The sequence below is a fragment of the Lactuca serriola genome, chromosome 5 (assembly GCF_051521515.1).
Source record: "Lactuca serriola cultivar US96UC23 chromosome 5, Lser_US96UC23_V15, whole genome shotgun sequence".
In the NCBI taxonomy this organism is placed as follows: Eukaryota; Viridiplantae; Streptophyta; class Magnoliopsida; order Asterales; family Asteraceae; genus Lactuca; species Lactuca serriola.
The window spans coordinates 63,410,686-63,431,989 of record NC_136412.1 but is presented as its reverse complement, the minus strand read 5'-3'; positions in this window follow the sequence as shown (position 1 = coordinate 63,431,989).

Sequence of the window (21,304 nt, the reverse complement as noted above, 5' to 3'; positions counted from 1 at the left end):
CCAACTACCTCCAAAGTCTAAAACTCATGCCCGCAATATATCCTCCAAAGTCTGGATGGTCCACTCGCTTTGACCATCCGTTTGCGGGTGAAAAGCGGTGCTAAAGTGCAGACGAGTACCCAGCTTGTCGTGAAACTTCTTCCAGCATCTGGAAGTGAACCACACATCTCTGTCAGAAACCACCGAGACTGGCACCCCGCGTCGAGCCACTATCTCTTTGATGTAGATGTCGGCCAACCTTTCGGCCGAAATGCTCTCTAGAATCGGAATGAAACATGCACTCTTGGTCAACCGATCCACGATGACCCAAATCGAATCCATCCCCCACGCGCTCCTGGAAAGCTTCATGATGAAATCCATAGTGATATCTTACCATTTCCACATCGGGATATCCAACAACTGGATCTTTTCATGAGGCCTCTGCTGCTCGGCCTTGACATTCCTGCAGGTCAGGCATCTCTCAATATACTAAGCTACATCCCGTTTCATGCAGGGCCACAAATAATCAGGACGAAGATCCCTGTACATCTTCGTCGCCCTGGGATGGATGAAAAACCTGCATTTATGCGCCTCCTCCATCAATACCTGGTGCACACCTCCATGGTTTGGGACCCACACCCTACGATGTAGTGTCAACAATCCACGTGTGTCATAATCAAAGGAGGAAAACTGACCCACAATACCCTCACTCTTATGATGTTCCTCCTTCATAGCCTCCTGCTGGGCATCTCGAATCCACTTCAACAACGGAGTCACCACAGTCATCCTCAAGCAAATATCTTTGATCTGCGTTGCCTTGCGGCTAAGCACAACGGCCACGACATTGGCCTTCCCCGGGTGGTAGAGGATCTCACAATCATAATCCTTCACCACATGTAGCCATCGACGCTGCCTCATATTTAGATTTGGCTGATCCATAAGGTACCTCAAACTCTTATGGCTCATGTAAATGGTACAACGGAACCCATAGAGGTAATGACGCCAAATCTTGAGGGTGAAAATGACTGCTCCCAACTCTAAGTCATGTGTCGGATAGTTCGCCTCATGAGGCTTCAACTGCCTCGAAGCATAGGCGATAACATGCCCCCTCTACATCAATAACGTGCCCAAACCCGAGATGGACGCATCGCAATACACTACAAAATCCTCTATGCCCTCTGGCAGGGCCAAGATTGGCACCTCGCACAATCTCTGTCTCATTGTCTCAAACACAGCTTGCTGCTCAGGCCCCCAGTGAAAGACCACGACTTTCCTTGTCAACCAAGTTAAGGGCACGACTATCTTGGAGAAGTCCTGAATGAATCTCCGATAATAACCTGCCAGTCCCAGGAAGCTTCAAATCTCAGATGGAGACCTCGGAACCTCCACCTCATCACGGCTTCCACTTTGGCCGGGTCGACCAAAATCCCGTTCTGGTTGACAAGGTGCCCAAGAAAATGCACCTCACGCAACCAGAATTCACACTTGGAGAACTTGGCATACAAGCTCTCCCTCCTCAGAGTATCCAACACCTCTCACAAGTGCTCCTCATGCTGCTCCTGCGTCTTGGAATAAACGAAGATGCCATCAATGAAAACTATCACAGACCAATCCAACATCGGTCTGCACACGCGGTTCATGAGATCCATGAACGCGGCAAGAGCATTGGCGAGCCATTGAAAAGTTCACTAATGTTAGTAAATATGGTTATGCTTACAAGATTAAGTATAATTCTGAGTCATTGAAAAATCTCAATGTATAGCAGAGCGAATCAAATCAAAGTCGACAGAAAGATAAAAGTTTCTCCAATCTGAAAAGATGGGAGAGTACTTGAGTATCGTGTTTTATGATCGTCTTAATGGTTATGAAAACCTTATCACAATTTGATCCTCTAAGGATGCCTTAGTGCATTTGTTTGGCTAAGAAGAGGAGTCAGGAATTGTTGAAATGGTTAAATCAATTAAGATGAATCATACTTCGTTCCAAAATCAAATCTTAGAGTCATACTTCAAGACTGTATATTGAGTGATATATCAACAAATGTAGAGTAAAACATTTTCTACTCATGTACATTTGAAATTGGTAAGTTGTAATGTTTTGGATAAAACAAAGATCAATTAAGACCAATTGTCAATCGTGTTTATCTTGATAAGAAATCGCACTAAATCCTGAATATTTATTTGTCAAGTACTGTTCTTGACAGAGAGAATATGTCAAGAGGTCAATGGGAGTCCTAAAGATCTTGAAAAGTTTTAAGAACTAATTGAGCATCAATCTATTGTTAATCACTAGCACACGACTTGAGGTTTGTAACCTATCATATTGACATATTCTTGTTTCTATGCTCATTCAAGTTAAGGTTGACTATGCACATGAGTTCTATGAGTTCTCAACTGTTTGCATAAGGCTAAGCACCTTGATTAGTGAAAGTTAAATGATCAGTAAGGGTGAGCTGCTCAATAACTTGGAAGATATGGTAGGCCCTTGTGCTACCGAGTGGCAAGGAATTAAGATTAGATAAGTTCAGTCCATATGAGTTTGGATTTGTCACTGACCTTGTCTTAAGATTATGGTTATGACAAATTCACATGGATAGGAACACACACACCAAAAAAATCTAAGTTTCATAAGGTTTCTCTCCAATTCATGAAGATGATTATGAGGAAACGCTTTCACTAAGTAGATTTTTAAGAGTTAGCAATTGTGAAATTTGCATTCTCAAATTTGATTATGATTATGGCATCCCTCTTCATTGTTCGAATTGTGAGAATGACAAAAGGTCTAAACATTTGAGACTTATTCTTGTAAGCTCTAAAACTGTTTAGATACACATATGAGCTTTCTAATAAATGATGTGTAAGCTTAGATAAAGGCTTATCGAAGCATCTCGTATCAGAAATATAAACTTTGGTAAGAATGTCAATAAATATTGATTTGTAGAAGTCCAGCTAATTTCTGGATTTATGTCACAACTAGTGGGAGCCTAAATGTTATGCAAGTAACGAAATAGTTGATATGCTAGTGGGAGCATAATTATTATGGCAAGTGTTGTAGGTTAGCAATGTTAATTATGGAAAACAAAGGCTTCAATTCGCAAAGTTGCAGGGTTGAAAAATTGTTTTGCTATAATTAAGGGAGAGGAACTTATTCTTCATTTCAATTCTAAAAGTTTAGATTGACATTTTAATCAAATTTAGTCAACGATTTATATGAATACCATGTTGAAATGCTTCAACTTTGGAAATTCTATATATGGAAATATTATAGCAAAAGACTGGTCAAGTATCATGTCTTTATGTAAGACATTATGAATCGTATCCCATATGCTTCGGGATTAGGATCAATTACATATGTTATAATATTCATGTTTTCTAATTTTCCAAATGCCTAGGGCATTAAGAGGGAAAAAGAACTAGAATTGGATATGACTAAAGTTATTAAACAACTGCTAAGAATAATCCAAGGTTCGCCAAAGATTGGTTGCTTATGGATAGTTGGAAGTATAGTAATGGATGGACCATATTGACATTATTATGAATAGATAGGATTCTATTAACAATGAGTTGTCATATGGCAAATATGGAAATGTTTCCATAATGCGAGTTGGATATCAAGAATCTATGAGGAAGTTAGAAACTTTTATGCAAAAAGGATGTTCAAAGGAATGTGCTTTAAATATGAGACTTCGGATCTATGGAATTGTCTTGTAACAATCTCCAATGGAAAGTTTTGTAATTGACAAAGTCTCTGTGACTTGTGTGCATAGTCATTACAAAAGGATCACTGCATATAAGTTTAGAATCTAACAAATTACAGTAAGTGGCAAGAACTTGGTATTCTTACACTTACGATAAGGATTTGGAATTGTGAAATGAGTATTGGTGGAAATGTTTACAATTGATCCATTCCACAAAGTAAGGACCGTAGTTAAACATAGTGTGCATGCTTGGAGCATGGGATATCTATTGTTTTAATTCAAGTATTACTTGATAAATCGAAACAATATACAATGAATAATGTATAATCAATATGGTGATTAAATAAAAGGTGTGTTATTTACACTCAAAAGTTTTGGGGCCATATAGGATTAGTATTATTATTGTGTTTCACTTTGCATGTTTTGACTTCCCGAATAATAAGATTATTCAAACCATCCACAGTCGATCATACTATGGAAGTAGCTAATGAGTATAGACTGTCATGAGTTGGCTTGTAGATTGTCTAAGGCGTTAAACATAGCAAAATTTTGCTACACCATTCATGAGTACTCCTGAAATAAGATTTGAGTATTGGATTCAACCCACGCTCACCTGAATTACTTCATGGAATTTATCACGAGTAATTGTGATACGATAATATAATATAGTCTTCAAACCAAGATATATGAGTTGTTGACTACGAGTTGGTTGTGCATTGATGGCATGAAAACGCATCAGTAATTTGATGTTATAAAACGTGTCGTTGTGAATGATTTGATGAGTAGTTAGTACAAGCATATAATGTCGAAGTTTATCTGTTCCTTTTATCCTAATAGGATTAAAAGCGATATCTTGGTCCCCTCGATGATACTGTTTTGACTATGTACTGGGCCCGGTCAGAACTAAATTGATGTGTTTAGTTATGTTCTATGTTAGACGAATCGGAAATCGGGAAACAAATTGCAGGACAATAAGTATGACTATGTTCCATGTATTTGTCCGCATAGATATCTTGAGAACAGAGGAGTATATGATCCCTTATCTGAAGGACGCGTCACTGACTAGATAAGAGTTCAACAACGGCTTTTGAAAGCTTATGATTGGTAAGTCGGATCCTGAAGTCACATTGGTAGCTATAGTTATTAGACTTATCCAAGTGGGAGACTGTTGGATTTTGTGTCTAAGCCCATAACTATAATTGGGATGTACTTAACCCGATTGTAGCATGGTCCTTTTGGGTTGCCTTCACCAGTGCAATTTGATGGGATTGACTTTTGAGAATACGGTTATTTATGATTTATTAATATATTACAAGTATAATATATTAATATGAAATCATATTATTTAATTAGTATTGATCAAGAATTAATTTGGAATCAATTTTGTGGTCAAAAGAGACTAATTAAATATATGAGGATTGATTATGTAAATCAGTGATTCTTATAGTGTGAGCCAATGATCCATGATTATTTAGGATGGGCTAAACCAATGAGATAATCAATGGATAGTCCATTGAGGTTTAACCCATGGAGCATAACAATGTGAAAAGTCATGGAGCATTACAGTTTGCATGGATGTAACCCTAACATTTGCTACACTATAAAATGGATCCCTTCGAGCCAAAATCGGTTGCCACAACATTCTTGGAGAGTGTGTATTGATTTTGTGCTAAGTAACTTATTCTCTCAAGTCTCCTCTTGCATATTGGTGTTTGTGAAATATTAGAGGCATCACACTTTGGGTGCTCAAGCTTTCAAAGGTCAACAATTACAAGTCTTCTAAGAGGTAAGTCATCTAACTAGTTGTATTGTTCATATGACAATTTGTATGCTAGTTAGGATATATGCTTTGGAAAATTGAAAATATGCATGTATAATTAGGGAAAACATAGATCCAAAGCATTTAGGGTTGCATGTGCACCATAGGAGTGTTATAGTGCTCAAAACCCCAACACAATTAGCATCCACAAAAGCAATAAGATTTAGAGAACTATGCTTTGTTATATGAATACCCTTATCTAGACTATCCTTTAGATATCTTAAAAGTATAAATGCAATATTTAAATGTGACTTATATGGTTTATGGATATATTGACTTAAAATTTGAACAACATATGATATATCTAGACGGGTCATAATCAAATAAATCAATTTTCCAATTAATTTCTAAAATTCAGGTATATTTACAACATAATCAGAACTGTCCAAATCAAATTCTCGTGTAATAACCAGATTTGCTTCAAGAGGAGTTTTAACAGGTTTACAAGCAAACATTCCAAACTCATGTAATAATTCCAAACAATATTTTCTTTAATTCAGACATATTCCTTTATTAGTTTTAATAACCTCAATTCCCAAAAAAATATTTTAGTTGTCCTAAATCTTTAATAAAAAACCGTGACTTTAAAAAATCCTTAACATTTTCCAACTCCATATTACAATTTCCAGTGAGAATAATATCATCAACATAAACCAACAAAATTACAACTGTATTTTCATGATTCCTAACAAATAAAGAATATTCATTTACACTTTTCTTAAACCCAAAAATTGAAAGATAATGACATAACTTTTCATTCCACTTCCTAGGAGCTTGTTTAAGACCATACAAGAATTTTATTAGTTTACAAACTCTGATATCACCCTTAGAATGATATCCTTCAGGAAGTTCCATATAAACATTTTCAGGAAAATCACCATATAAAAAAAAGCGTTATTTATCAAGTTGGTATAAAGGCCAAGAATGATGAACAACTAAAGACAAAACAATTCTTACAGAAACCATTTTAGCTACATGAGAGAATGTCTCCTCATAGTCAATACCTTCCCGTTGATTGTATCCTTTTGCTACAAGTCTAGCTTTAATCCTTTCTATCTCACCATTAAATTTATACTTGATTTTATAAATCCAACGACATCCTATGGCTTTTCTTCCTTTAGGAAGATCAGTAATTTCCCAAGTGTTATTTCTATAAAGGGCCTCCATTTCCTCATTCATTGCCTTTATCCAATTTGGATCTAAAGCAGCCTCACTATAAGTTTTTGGTTCAATTGTTTTATTAAGATTTGAAACAAAACAAAAATTCTCATTATTAAGTGCAGAATAGTTAACAGATCGTTTAATTCCATATTTATGTTTTCCTTCCACAACATAGTCACTAAATCTAGCTGGCATGTGTATAGTACAACCAGATGTAGTAGCCCTAGTAGGCTGACCCTCAGAAGGATTTGTATTATATTGACCACTTTCCTCGGTCAATGTAGAGGAACTTGGAAACATCTCACCAGAAGGAGGCACATGTGCCTCGCCAGTCTGGTTGCTGACATCAAAGGGACTAGTCTCATCCAAGTTATGGTCTGCACTAGCACCATCCAATTGATATACATCTCTCGAGTTATCTAAAACAGAATTATCAAGTAAAGAACTAGAATACAATGACTCATCATAGGAAAAAGGATTACTAGAGCATAAAGGAGCATTGGATTTATTAGTCACAGATGAAGACTTTAGCTTGAAAGGAAACACATATTCATAAAATTTTACATCTCTGGAAACAAAAATAAGATCTGAATCAAGACTAAGAACTCTATATCCTTTTTTATTAGATGAATAACCAAGAAATATACATTTATCAGCTCTCTCAGAAAATTTATCTGAATTATTCAATTTTGTTGCAAAACACAAACATCTAAGCACTCTAATCTTATCAAATGTAGGAGAAGCCTTATAAACAAGTTCATAAGGGGAAGTACCTTTTAAAACAAATGTAGGTGTTCTATTAATTAGGAAAACAAAAGTTAAAACAGCTTCTCCCCAGTACTTAAGAGGTAAACCAGATTGAAAGATTAAAGACCTGGCAACATTTAAAATGTTCCTGTGTTTTCTCTCCACAACTCCATTTTGTTGTGGAGTATAAACACATGAAGTTTGATGCATAATTCCTTTAGACTCAAACAATTGTTTCATTTTATGATTTAAAAATTCAGTTAGACTATCCGACCTAACAATTTTAATTTTCACTTGAAACTGATTAAAAAGAATGTTAAAAAAACACAAGAACACAATAAAAAACTTCATCCTTTGACCTCAACAAATAAACCCAATTATCTCATGTAAAATCATCCACAATGATCAAGAAATATCTAAATCCTTCTATAGTGGTCACTCTATAAGGGCCCGTACATCTAGATGAATTAACTCACAAAGTGTAGATGTGACAAGTTGACTAACAGGAAATGACTCTCTGGTTTGTTTAGCTTTATGACATACATCACAAGGAGGAAGAGATTCATTTCCAAAATCAAGTTTATTTTTTAAAGAACCTAAAGCTTGATCAGAAGGATGACCAAGTCTATTATGCCATGTAAGTTTAGAAACACAACAAATGGATGAGGAATTATTAATCCTAAAAGAATTACCTGAAGGCACACTATTCATGTAATAGAGACCTCCAGATTCTTTACCATTCCCCACCATCTCCTTTGATTGTAAACCCTGAATTTTACAACTATGTTCATTAAAAATGACCTCACAATTACTGTCTTTACAGACTTTATGAATAGATAACAAGTTTACATTAAAGTTTGGAACAACAAAAACACCAAACAAAGTTAAGAAATTAGACATGTTCATATTACCAATATTCTTAATTTTAGGAGAAGTAGCATTAGGATGACTAACAAGAAGATTAAGTTGAAACAAGCAAGTACTTGCCATATTAGCACTAGCATATGCTTCCTCATTAACTTGCTTATCATTGATAAGTTGTAAAAACTTGATGTAATGATCCTTAGTAAGCTGATGAAACTTAGAATCTCCAACAAAATTAGTTAACTTGGGAGTATTAGAACTCCTAGAAGAAGTGGTAGAAGAATTAGCAGATTTTTTTTAATTATTTGACTCACTTATTTGTTTGAAATCCTTTGGATATCCTATTATCTTGTAACATTTTTCTATTGAGTGACCTTTAATACCACAATTCTTGCACTGAACAACTTGATTTTTATTCTTATTAGAGTTATTTGAGTTAAATCTATTATTAAACATACTATTGAAAGCAATAGACTGAGACTTAGATGAAGTTTGAGAGGACTGAAGATAAGACAAAGAACCATTTCTTTGGACTTTCGATAAAAATTTCGACATCCTAGATTGGTGGGAAAAAACGCATTGCGTTTTCTGATCGTCGCTCGTATGGCAAAAGGTAATTCTACTATTTGATTTTGTTTTCTTTTAGTTAAGTTATAAATTATTAAAGTTATAACTTTACGATGGTTTGTTGCTAGATATTTTGTCCATACAAGTGATGATCGTGGCATTAAAATCTGCTTTTAGTACTTGCGATCAAATTCTAGATGAGTATCGAACATGTTGAATACACCGATTGTTGAATCATTGGTATGTACCCAAGATTGGTTAAGAAAATCACGCAAACCCATTATAGATGACGATGAAGATATAGTAAAGGATGATGGCATAGAGTTAGGTATTAAATTTAAATCATCTTATTATTTATTGTTTGGTTGTTAAAAAATTTAGATACTCACTGTCTTTTAGTGTTAATTATATAGAGAGTTGAAGCGGCGATGGTGGAAAAAGAAGATAATGGGAATAGAAAAAAGTCGATTGAAGTTTAATTGTTTTTTTCATAGATTGTTTGTTTTGGTATAATGGTAATTTGGTTTGATACATGTTTATTATTATTATAGTACAATGATTTTTTTGGTTATTGTTATTTTGGTACAATAATATTTTGGTAAATTTGGTTTGCTACATATTACCTTTGCATTCATCTTCTTTTATGTATTTTTTTAGTCGAATTGAGCAAACATTAAAGATACGAATGATGGATCTTACGTAGTAAGATTATCATTTGAAATAGTATGCTAGAGAGTAATATGACACACAAAACCCGAAACCGTAAAAAAGAAAGATATGAAACCAATTTTGGTACCTAGAACAGGACTAGACCGAAACCATAAACACTACCAAAGTCTAATTCGGTCGACAACCCGAAACCTAGTTTAGTAACCGGATCCGGAGCGGACCGAACCCGGACCCAATACACTCAAAACGGTCATGTTTTCGGGTAAGGTAATTCACTAGTTTCTGTCTTCAGGCCGTTCCGGTCCGGGTTCGGCCCGTTGCTCATCCCTATTTTTTAGTGTGAATTTATAATTATTTATTAATTTATTATGACATATGTATCAATGGGGTAGTCATATATGGAAACTGTTGGATCTATATGCTTAAAAATCATTATTAAGTGATATTACTAATAATATATGATCATATAGGGTCACATATTTATCAAGTTGACATATTTTTTATATTTATTATTAATATGATTGTTAATAAACAATATCAATTCTTTTATTTAATTAGGGGATAATTATTATTTTGTGAAAATAATAACTAAAGAGATTATAACTAGTTATTATATCATATGGTATGATCTAATAAGTCATGTACAAAATTATGGACACTTTGGTTAACCATGATTAAGATAAAGAGTTAATGTATCATGGCTAATAAACTAGCTAGAAAAGTTTTGTTTCTTTTATTTGTCGTGGCCGAATTTTTTATTAAGACATGGAAGTTGCTTGTCAACCTCCATACATTGTCTCTCATGTTTCTAAAAGGCTAGAGTTGTTTTTTATTATTATAATATAAATGTATGTCTTGCATGAGAGTATATAAGAAAGTGTCTTGCATGTTTTTTGGCTAGTTTTTAGTCTTGTTTCTCTCTAAAAGAAGAGTGGTTCAATCCTCTCTTTTTCATGCACTTTTCTCTCTTTTGAAGCTAGTTTTTTTAATTAAAGCTTCCTTGGGTTGTCTCCTTTAATGTTTATTTGAGTTAAGTGCTTAAAGAATTAAGACACTCAAGAATACTAGAAGGAACTAGCATTCCAAGTGTCTTGTCTTGATGGTGGATACTTGTAGAGAAAATCATGCTTTTTAATTTTTCTATCTTCACCCCAAAATTAAGTGGGTTCAAAAGCTCCAAAGGTTGTCATTCTAAAACACCATATGGTTGTTTTTAATATCACTCTAACATCTATAAATGGATCTTAAATGGTTTGGTTTTGTTATAAACTTAGAAAATAACTTGTTATTTTTGAAGTTTCCCTTGCCAGTTTTTATGAAAAACTAAATTATATTTTGTATCAAAACCCATCATAAACATACTTACAAACATAAGAATAAGCCTTTTGATAAGATTGAAATTCATATTGGATTTAGGAAATTTAATCCACATCCATAATATACCATGAAGGGATTATCATAAGTGTTCAAAGTATGATGAGATGTTTTAAGAAATCTCTGTTATTTAATATATACCAATTTTATATATCTTTGGCATTCTTCTTTTGTTTGTAATGATATATAGATGTAGATAAATATGGAGACTTTTCGCTTATCCTCATATATTGTGCTTGTCATCTTAAATATTACTAAAAGAGAAACCTTATGACATCATCTTAAATAATCTGCACCATTGATTGCATTTCAATCTTATTTTTTCACCCTTAGATCAAATTGCTGACATCATCTTCTCTATATGGAATGTATTTAATTCCAATAAATGTTTTCCAATCATCAATCAATAACTTACATTCATTGAAATGGAATGTATTTAATTCCAATAAAAGTTTTCCATATTTTACATCTTGATTTTTCAGTTATGAAGATTTTAATATGGTCAATTTTAAAAACATATTGCTAACAAATCATTTCAATCAAACCTTAATATCAACCATTAATATAAATCCGTTTATATTAGTTAACCATTAATATAAATCTTTTTTTATTAGGAAATCATTAATACCGAAAAATCATATTCAAATTATCAAATACATATACGATTCATCATTGAATCTGCGACTCACATTTATTTTCAATCGTTTTTTTCTTCAAACCTTCTCCTGCAACATCGTTAATATTGCTTATAACTTCCATCATCATTCTCTGCTATAAACATTCGCTCTTGTGCGCTAGAAGGTCAGTACCTTCTTTCGCTTTTTATATTTTTTTCGATTATTTTTTGTTCCCATATCAAATGTATGTATTCATATATTTCGATTTTCTTTGTCACAAATTACATGAAATCAGTTAACTACTTTTCTAAAACTTTTCAAATAAACATGAAAAGATATTAGGTACCTTTAACAAAACAAAAATTAACTATATTGGGAACTGACATTAATTACGAAAATGTTACTTTTATATATTAGAGATAATTATGATTTTTTTTTTTAGTTTTTATGTCATAAGAATCCGGATAATTTTGGCATAATTGTAAAATATCATTGAAATTATTATGTTTTTGTATATCATATCAACCCACTTTTTTTATCTTTATATAATAACAATAAAATTTATTAATTTACACAACAAATATAAATATTTCAAATTTTGTAAATTATTATACCTTACAAAATACAACTCCCTCCAAAATAAATTTTCGTCAGTAATTTCATCCATAATTTCAACAAATTTAAATTTGTATTTTCTTTATATAAATTTTTTTAATGATCCTGATTTTTTTTTCTCCAAAAGTATATCAAACATTTACGTCTTAGATAATCATGCCCTATTATAATTGTTATTTTCCAAAAATATATCCGTTTAATGAGGAATTTGATATAATAAAGGAAGTGAATGTTAATTAAAATGAGATATATATTCCATAATTATTACATGAGTTTATTAAAAAAAAATTAATATCAAGGTGTAAACATTAAGCATTTTTAAAGTGAAATTTTAAAATACATACAAACGATGATGTTGTACAATGAAATATAAAATTGAATAGACTGAAAAAAAAAACACTATTAAAACAGTCAATCTTGAAAATAACATAGTTATGAAAAATTATAAAGTAAGATAAAAATTATAAGATATTAGGAGATTTGTAAAAAGTACATTTAGTAAAAGCGTTACTACTATTAGAAAAAACAAGACCGTTAAGATTAGTGAAAATACAATATATAAACTAAATTATCACAATAGTAATGAAATGTCATTATTTGATATTTTATGTAATTGAAAGATATATCAAATTACATTGATGATATACTAAAATTATTCAAAGTTGCACCACAACTAATACAAAGTTATTGCGAACACCAAATAAATAAGAACAAAAATAAAAGCTAGCATTTATATTCATAATCAATTTAAAATAAATGAATCATGATTTAGAAAAGAATCTCCATTGATGATATACCAAAATTAAATCTATATAACATTTAACATTTTATAAATTATATTACATAACTTTATTTGAATAAATGAAATAGTTGTCAATATTTAATGCAATAGAAAAAACGGTATATTGCTTGTCAATATATGTTTAAATTAGATAACATTATTATGCAAGGAGCGTCTAATTAAAATGCTTATAAATATATAAATATCATAACTATATGAGACGAGGAAAATCGTTCAACTAATAAAATAAAAAATAATGTCTACAAAGAGATCTTTCAATGATTATATATATTTATCGTTTTCAATGTATTTTCTACACATTTCAATAATACTAATAACCATATTTTTTTATAATCATTATACAATATCTATAAACGATTATATGTTTTTTTATGCGATTCCCGCGTTTAACGCGGACTATAATCTAGTTACGGGTAACATAACCCACCAAACAATTCGTTACTTATGTCGTGAAATTTTCTAGATGAAAGCTTTTCGGGTCGTTTCAAACAGGATACCCATATAGATACCGTTTATAGGCCTTATTTTGTTTCCACGGATATGGGTTTTTGGAATTTGGAAGAAGCTTTATGGAGTGGTAGAGTAGTAGTAAGCGGTTAGTTAGACGACATGGTGATACATGAAACCACTATGTAGCAAAATTTATATTTTACTCTTTTATGTTCCCTAACTGTTTTATACATGAATTGATATGGAAAATATTTTTGATAGAAATGGTTGTTAGTAATCAGTGGACGTTTATGCCAACACATATTAGTAATCAAGATTAGTTGGATGCTATGGACGATGAGGTGAAAAGTTGACTGTGAATATTTTGATATATTATATTTAGACAAAACTTCAAAAATGGTCTCTGTGGTTTTCGAAAATATCAAGTTTAATCCCTAAGTTCAAAAAACCTCACAGATGGTCCCTGTGGTTTCAATACTTTTAATATTTGGTCTTTCCGGCTCACTCCGTTACCATTTAGCCGTTAAGTAAGAGGTATTTTTGTCATTTCACTACCCAGGGACCATTTATGAGGTTTTGTATTACTTTTTTTAAAATAAATTAATAAATAAATAAAATTTAATATGCAAGGGTCCCACCTCTCTCTCTCTCTCTCTCTCACTCACTCTCAACGTCGATATGTAGAATCCATTTAGCTGCCATGAATCGATTCAATATTTTCCATCGTTTGAGCTTTCTTCTTTCTTGAACTGATTTCCTGTGAGAATCGACTGATTCCTAAAAATCGATGGTTGCTATGTAGAAAAAGAAAACCCTGTGAGAAGCAAACAAAAACACACATATACACACTAAATCATCTTCATCCTCAGGGACAGTTACCGGTAAACCCAAAAGGAAATATTGCTACAAGTCGAAGATGTACTTCGCTAATGGGTTTCCCTTTATCTTCTCCTTTTTCTGAATCCACATAATCGAGCAGCTCTAACATACCTGCAATTGAGAAAATAAGATCAAAATTGAATAGATAAAATGAAAAACCCTCACCCCACTCTCTTCCATTCATAGAAACGATATCAGGTCAAGCAGTAGAAGTTGATATGGGAGAAGAACGTGCGGGAAGTTAAAATCTACCCCTTAACTCTCTTTTGCTCTGATGGATGCGCTGCCACCATCGACAGTTGCTCCTCCTCCAGTATCGGCGATGGTACTGCAATAGCAAAACAATCACCACCAATCAACAGCTCAGAAATTGGCGGATGACCGTCGGTTCACATGGGAAACAATGGAACTCAATATTGCTATTGTTGTTCTTCTGTGGAAGAAGTTCATGAAAGCTAGTAGTCATGGTGCAGTGTTTTGGTGTTGGGTTCGGCTAGGGTTGTGCAGCCGAATCAGTAAATCTGTGACCGGATCTACTGTAAATGCAGAAGTATGAGATAGATAGAGAGAAAAGGGAGATGGGTGGAAGGAGGGACGATGGTGAGGAGCTAATAGGTAATGGGTGATCTGGGTTTGGATTTTTGAAGAAGATGATGACGGTGTAAATGGTAACGGAGAGAGGTGGGTAATATGCCTAAAAGAGGTGAGACCCTTGCATATTAAATTTTATTTATTTATTTATCTATTTTAAAAAAAGTAATACAAAACCTCATAAATGGTCCATGGGTGGTGAAATGACAAAAATACCCCTTACTTAACGGCTAAATGGTAACGGAGTGAGCCGAAAGGACCAAATGTTAAAAGTTTTGAAACCACAGGGACCATCTGTGAGGTTTTTTGAACTTAGGGATTAAACTTGATATTTTTAAAAACCACAGGGACCATTTTTGAAGTTTTGTCTTATATTTATCATATCCTGGAAAAGATTTATAGGTATATTTTACGATCAATATCCATGATGCACTTTAGATGTTGGTTAAACTATGTTTAGACAACGGAAGTATACATATGAAAGTTGTAGTATGTAAAAATACTTCCAGGGTTTAAGTTTAAGATTCAATTTATTTGAATGCAAACTTGTCTCGCTATTAGATCGTATATATTATTGGAGGGGAGTTGCCATCGAGTGTTGGTGTGTATAGCTATAATGGATTAAGTCAAGGGTGCCTTAGTAGGGGAAGGCATTTGGATATTGTGGCATTTTTGTATGTATATTTCTCGAATATTTAGTTTTTGATTATCCACTTGAAACAAAGGGCATACTGAAGCTCGCATACATGGCCTTACATGAGCATACGGCTAAAAAGATTTAAGGATTCCGTCGCCCTCGCTTAGTGTTTAAAGTGTACAAGCTAATACTATTTTGAATATTTGGTATTTAATATTTATTTTGTGGCATGATGTATTTTATGTTCTTTGATGTACGAAACAAAATAGGTACTTATGCTATGATGAACATACAAACTGAAAAAACTAATTGGTAGTTAAAAAACTAGTTGACAAAAAATAATGTTTGATAAAACTAGTTGATAAACTAACTGAAATATATAATACTATAACATAAAAAAACATGTAAAAGAGTATGCTTTTATAATTAATTAAGAATATATTCGAGAAATTAAAAAAAAATATCTGAAAAGCTAGTTTATCAATTACTTTTTTTATTTGCCAAACACGACAATTTCAAAAAAACACACAAAGTAGTCTACCTTATCAGCTAGTTGTAGTGAAACACAATCTTAGATATAAAATGGTAAACATTACAAAATAAGTGTACTTAGATATAAAAAATAAAGATTACAAATACCTTAACTTGGTTAAACATTACAAAATATATACATACTGAATGCTAAAAAAAATTTCACATAAGTATACGGGACCAAGTTCAATCTACTCTAATCCACCTCTGGGTGCTCGATGATGCTTGAAGAGATGAAGACTATTGTGCAAGCTCGAGAAGTAGATATCAAAAAGTTGTGCAAACACACATGCAATACAATCAGAGAAAGACACAATCTTCTTCAAGAAGTCGAAGAGAATAACAAATGGATCAATAAAGTAAAGAAACAAGACAGAAAACTGTATATCAAATCCACATGGTGCGCTAATATTAAACCTTTATTTTCCCATTATATTAAAAAAGACATCTGGAAAAGAAAAAAAGAAAAAAAAAAACAAGTTTAGATCGACGAAGGAAAGTAAAATTAGCATACGAGTATCCATAATTATGGAGGAAAAAGATAAATGACTAATTAGTGTTTTTAATTTTTATGTAACTGTACCAACTATTTTTCATCTTAATACACTATTTTAATTACTTTTCTTCTTACCTTAATTATCCAAATTTTAAAAGTAACGTTGTTTCGAAAATACATTTCTATCTCAATTTGGGTTTAATTATCTAAACCTCAATTTTGAAAATACTGAAATTTTCGTAATTCCCTGACTTTTCAAAATACTTTATTTAAGGAATAGTTCAAAATTTTCAAAAAATCTACGTTTTCAACAATTGCTAGTTTTACGTATGAATTCACTTTAATTAAAACTTACTAATTTATTTAAATAAAAAATTTATTTCATAACAAGATTTTGTTATATATTTAATGAATCTAATCTTTTAAAAAAACTACTTTATTACTTATTATCATGTATTTGAATAACTGTTTTTCTTATATTAAATTTTACTAAGTAAAAATAAGAAAATATGAACACTACGGAATCTCTCACTGATTTGACTGATTCATGTGGACTTATCTGCTGTGGCGTCGGTTCGACGTGTTCTTGATCTTGCAAATTTGGACTTATCGAATAATGTGAGGCGTAGAATTAAGTTTGTTCCACTCAAACTCATTATACTTGCTTGGTATGATGAATTGTTTTTTATCGACTACCCAGTTATCTGACATGCAAGGTATGTATAACTACATGCACTTAATTTGATGCCCAATTTTTGGATTGGAAATGGAGATGGGTACTCACTTAATTATTCTTTTCCTACTATTAACGAAATTTGGAAAGTTGGCTCAATTTATTTTTTTGGTGGAACGTTTCTTTGCCTTGTAACAAAAAATCTTGCATCTTTTGTGACATATGATGGATAACATTACTCAATTAAAGACGAACTAGAAACGATGATTTAATGTGGTAATTTTCACGACTTTTTGGATCATGCCGAATACTATTGTGTTTCAGAGGGTAGTGATTCCGTTTGCTTGGATTTCAAGTCGGTGATAGGTGTATAAAAAGTAGTTGCTTTCTAGTGATTCATATTTTACTGGATGTTAAAAAAAAAAATAATGATAATTACTACAAAAGGTAAATCATATCTTTGACACTTCCATGCCATATTCTCGTTGCAGGATAATCATATTAGAGGTAAATTTAAATACAAATGATTGATAAAATGTGTCTTATATTGGATCCGGAGACCTCAATAGTATTTCATTCTTCAAATGTTAGGATCCTATAGGATCGAATAATAAGAACATTTATAATACAATGATAGGATCCTATAGGATCGAGTAATAAGAACACTTATATATATATATATATATATATATATATATATATATATATATATATTATTTCATCATTCCAAAATATTCAATGTTTAACTTACCAAATAGTTCAATGTAAAACTATTAATGTTATAATAATGTAAAGACAAAACTGTAACAATGGTACTATGGTTAGTTGAAAATTGTTAATTTGGTCCAAAAAATTTGAACTCTTACAAGAAGTCCAAACTTTTTATTTTGTTGCGAGTTTGGTACAATTTGAATTAAACTTTTTTATAATGACAATTTTGCCCATGTTTTTGTTTTTTTAGTTTTTTTTTAATTTATTTAAATATTTTTATGATTAAAAGAAAATAAAAAAAGAAAATATTACCCCTACTAAGTGCATTTTGTTCATCTATTTTGCACGTCTATTCCTGTCTTTTCATTGTATTTTCCGTCATAATTCTTGCATTTAGTTAACTATTTGGGTAATTACATGTCTTATTCGGAACGACTGGTATTTCACTATTTTTTTATTTATTTTGTAGGCATTATGGAGCTTAAAACATTGGATGCGAGCAAGGAGCATGAAGGTTGGAGCTTGGAGCATAGACCGGTCGTGAAGAGAACTTGAAGACACAACCTAAGTCGTTGCATTTCACCAATGGATCACGTTTGAAACACAGTCTGTGTCACACCGACACGAGTTGTGTTTTTCTTTTCCATCATATATTTGAGCGATATGACTCGAGGTGAAGCTAGACCGAAGATGGAGCCAAGTTTGAAGACTTATTGGAGTTTTTGGAAAAACCATGGTCATGCTAAAAACACTTGGTCAAAACACATGACCATGCTAAAAACACATGGCCATGAGTTAGGCACGTGAGCAGTTACTAAAAAGGAGGAAATCGCCATTTTTCATCAGAGACGATTTTGGGAGCAACTTCTGGCGATTTTAGGAGATTTTTAGGAGTTCTTGAAGGCTACTAATCATTGCAAACACTTTTGATTTGTAACAAACAATAGGTTTTCTTATTGTAGAACATATATCACGTGTTTTCACATTTCCGAGCGTATGAGAAGAAATGAACATTGTTAGAAAGCTTGTACAAAACTTAATGCAGTTTTTCAATACAATGTAAGAGCATGTTTAGATTGAATTAGTAAAGCTAGATCTAGTCAAAGAGCGTGTTTTGGTTAGATAATGTGACAAGAGAGAGGTATTAGAGCATGTTAAGTATTTTTCAATACCAACTTAAAATAGCAATCATAAATTATATCAAGTCATAATCAAGTTAAATGATAACATTGAGAATTAGAACTAGAACCATTTCAAAAACTTGTTTACTAATCTATTTCATTGTCTGCATGTTTTCAAATTAGATTTTTATTTTCCTTATTTAAATTTTGCAAACAAAACCCCCTTTGTGACCAAATTACTTTGCGCAAAGAAGTATAAACTTTTATCTCATGTCTCTATTGTTCGACCCCGGTTGCCTTGTACTACTTATTCGTGTATTAAAATAGTATATTTGGAGTTTATTTTACCATATTATTTGTTGTGTTTGACACACCTAACACCTACCCTCACTCTCTATTTCATACAATTCCAAAGACCACCATTACCAGTCAACATCACTGCCACCAGCAACACTGCCCACCACCACCAGCCGAAAACTTTAGTTGTCGGAAAATTTATATAGCTCCGATGTGAAAAAAAATCAGGAATCTAACATATAGGAACACATTTAAATATCAAAAATCTTCTATACAAGAATACAAAAATATGATATACAAGAACCTAAAAATCTTATATACAAGAACACATTAAAAACCCAAATATATGATATACAAGACCCAACATATAAACCTGATTCAACACACAACACTCGTCGGAGAAGATCTAACGCCCGCGTTTCCAGGCTACGCATTTTCGTTGATGTAATAGTCTAGGTTAACCTTTGTAACCCATTTTGAAATAATAGAAGTATATTATTTGAGAATTATGTGTTTTGTGCTTAATTGCTTAATTATGTGATTTGATTAATTAAGAATAAAATGAGCGTCAAAATTTAAGTGTAAAATAAACTTGATATCTTTGGATAATGTTGTAGTAGTTGAAACGAGGTTTCCGAATATATAAAGAGCACCAGAATCTGACTTCGTATGAGGAAGTTATGATTTTCTGAAGTTTCGACTTAGCGGTATGCAGCCCGAAATACTCGGTTTGAGATCGAGCGGTTTTTAGTCGAATCGATCTAAACGAGAATCAAAGATCTCGTTGTTGGTATCTAAACGATGAAAAGTTAGGCGAGAACGGACGTCAAACGAAGAAGTTATGAATTTATAACGAAGTTTTTCTGTCCCGGCCTATTAAAAATAAATAATAAAAATAAAGTTAAAATTTTCCGACGGAGTCTAAACGAAAGTTGTAGAGCGTAGTCTCACCTTCGCGTGGATATAAAGAACGTCGTAAACGGAGTTCATATGAAAACGATATGAATTTTCGAAGTTTATTTAATTTAATTATTAAATCCTGGTATTATCCGAAGACGAGTCATCGGACTCATCCGAAGTACGCCCCGCGTACACCGAGGTATGTCAACATTCGCACTCGAGTATTTCGGATACGTAAGCCATGACGATCCGAGGCATACGCCCCGCGTACCCTCGTACGCCCTGTGTACTCTGAGGTTCCAGCCTCTATAAATAGGATCCGAAGGCAGCCGACTCATTTGCTATCTTTCTCTCTTCTCTCTCCCGTTTTACCTCGATTTGCGTGCCAGAAGTACCCCGAAGCCCCGGTAATATTCTCGAGCCCCGAAGCAAGTCCCGAGATCCCGAAGATCCCGAGAAGTGCGATTCCCGAGCTGAAGCTCTGTCCGCAAGAAGTTCGATTTTTGTAGAGATCTTCCAGATCTGCTGAGGATTACTACTTCTGTAAGCCGTAGTGCTGTTCGATCATCTTCTGATCAAGTGAGTGTATACTACCTTTCATAAACACGATAATAATACAAGTATGGTTTGAGTGTATTAAGTATATTGTTGTTTATATGTGCGAGTGTGTAGTTACTTTCTTCTAACGCATAATTATGAAGTATTTTATACGGAATACGTATTATGTGTATAATTTTGTGGTTATGTGTGTGAATGTGTATTCACTTTCTTCTATCTCATAGATATGATTTATTCTCTATGAAATACGTGTTATGTGTGTGTGTACCTCATCTGTTATGTGGAATATTTTTTGATTAAAGCATGCTATACAGGTTTTTAAACTATGTATAAAAATGTATATTCTTATCTACTAATATGTTGGGTAGAACATGGGTAGATAGTTGGTGTGTAATAAACAGATGAGAGGCCTCGTTGTTGTTTGATTTAGTCATCTAGCGGAGTTTAGATGACGACCACGGACTATTCTAGACAGTCTTGTGGAACATTAGCAGGCTCGCCACCTGTAGGTGTTAATGAACTTGGGTGTTCATTCGCTATACTCCATCC